Genomic DNA, 2,274 nt, shown 5'->3' with positions numbered 1-2,274 from the left:
ATTGGAGCAACAATATTGCAGTCATGGCAGAGGCAAAACGGCGAAAGATTGTACACATGACGCAGCGAAGAACAAGATCTAAATCTGAGCAGTACCGTATTTGGTCGGATATAGGCTACTTGCGATTACATCTGTGGCTCGAGATTACCAACTATATGAGAAGTAATCAGGGCTTTGGAGCAGCCGTAAATTTGCATTGCTCCGGCTCTGGAGCTTTCTTCTATCATACATTAGCTCCGGCTCCAGCTCCGGAGCCGCATTATTACCACTGCTCCGGATCTGGAAACTATCGAATGTGTCTGTCTGTATCAGGTGTGGGCAACCCGCGGCCTGCGGGCCGTATGTGGCCCGCGAGAAGGTTTTGCGTATAGCTCGCGTGCTAATTTCCCATTATATTATCGAAATTCTGTTTATCGAAATTGAATTGCTCAGATTGTGAACCTGCAAGGCCAACCAAAAATATGATTAATCTGGCCGCGACACTTGGGATGTTGATAACTAAAATATCAGTTCCGACGCATTGGCAGATCCAGGGTCCAGTCATATTTTTGGTAAATCGTCGTACATTACAATAAACTAAAAAAGTAGAAAGCCGGTAAGATTTGTCTACATGCGTTTGAAAGTAGCCGTCAGCGAGTGGGCGGGGCATCGATGAAGTGGGCGGGCAAACAGAAGCCAATAATCTTGATTGGTTGGGGCCGGTAATAATAAGTTACTGATTGGCTGAAAGACCGACTTTGTGAACACTGATGGTAACGATTTCTGTGTGTTGTTGTGCAGTCGTTTCTGTTGATGGCATTGCAGACATGATATATTGCCTTTGGTAATGTTGTCATCGAGAGTCCATAGTACAACCTTGCAACCCCCTAAGTTATTATCTACCTGCAGAATGTGTATAACAGTGTTGCTATGTATTGCACAGGTGTTCTAGTAGTTGAGACACGAATAAACTAGATGCATGCATCTTGCTGCCTTCGACCTTTCCAAAACTTACTGATAGACAGTGAAACTCAAAAATTTCCCACCAGTAGTCAACAACTCAGTAGTACTTGTTATGTCTAGTCGACGTCTCACCAATTAACGAACGCATATTACACTTTTTATTCACGATTGAATGAAGGCAAAGAGCACTATTTACAACAGACATTAAAAAAGTACGCTGCAGGAACATTGTTGCATTGTCAGCCACAAGTTGTAGATTACAGGCTTTTGATTAGAGTTGACTTCCTGCTGTCTCCAACTGTCTTCCTATGCTGTTCCACAGCTTGAAGCAGACTGTCTCTTTGTTGTTTATTGTCAGTCAAGATTGCAGCATAGTCTGTGCTTAGCTTTACACCTCGTTCTGCGGTATCATTAACGACTTTGACAGATTTGATGTACGGCTCATTCTGGTGTAGGAATCTGATAAGTTCCAAACATCAACCAGTGGAGTTAGCCACGCCCCAGAGCATTCAAAAAGATCAAATATGTACCTCGGCTGTGGCCCAATAAAATCAGACAAAGTAGTGTCCTTGTTGATATGTACAGTTGCACTCGAGGTCGGGCCCCTTCTGAAACTCGAAGTTCGCTCTACCTGCAGGAGCGTCTTTCCCATATTTTCTCGGGTTTCAAAGCTTTCACTCGGCGAAAACAAGGCATATACAGCGGTTTCCTCCACGATATACCAGTCATACTTTAAAAGCTGTTGTAAAGCAGCTTCGGAAACTGTTGATCATGTTGCTTGTAACTCAACATGTCCTGGGTGAATCTCAAGTCATTACCGGCTGCATCACGACCGATGCTGGAATCAACCCAGGCAGGTATATAAAAGTGAACTAAAAACAAATTGAAGCGATGCAGTAGTTCCACTTCTTCAGATTTGTAATGTAACTGATAAGCCCACATCAACATCTTATGAGCATACAGAATTGTGCCCATCCATTTTGTATGGTGTGTTGCACCAGGTTTGTGATGATGTATATCTTCACCTGCACCGAGAAGAGCCAGAGCAATAGTCACACATTGCCTATAGTCATCCTTTGTGAAGAAATCTTTTCTGGTCAGTAGTAGCTTGAAGTTATCAATTGTCATTGCTGCTCGTTCTTTAAAACATATAGGAATAGTCAAAGTCTTCAAATGCTGTTTCCTATCAAGACTGCTCAAGCTCTTCTTAAGGTGGGCATACCATGTGATCACGCCATCTTTCGTGCAGGTTTTGAAGTGATCGCATCACAGGTGATTTCTGCGTTGTCGCAATCCTAGCCATTTTCCAAACTGTCATTACATCATCCTCCA

The sequence above is a fragment of the Botryllus schlosseri genome, chromosome 4 (assembly GCF_051294905.1).
Source record: "Botryllus schlosseri isolate E-star chromosome 4, Bs_hap1, whole genome shotgun sequence".
In the NCBI taxonomy this organism is placed as follows: domain Eukaryota; kingdom Metazoa; phylum Chordata; class Ascidiacea; order Stolidobranchia; family Styelidae; genus Botryllus; species Botryllus schlosseri.
This window is presented reverse-complemented; position numbering follows the sequence as displayed.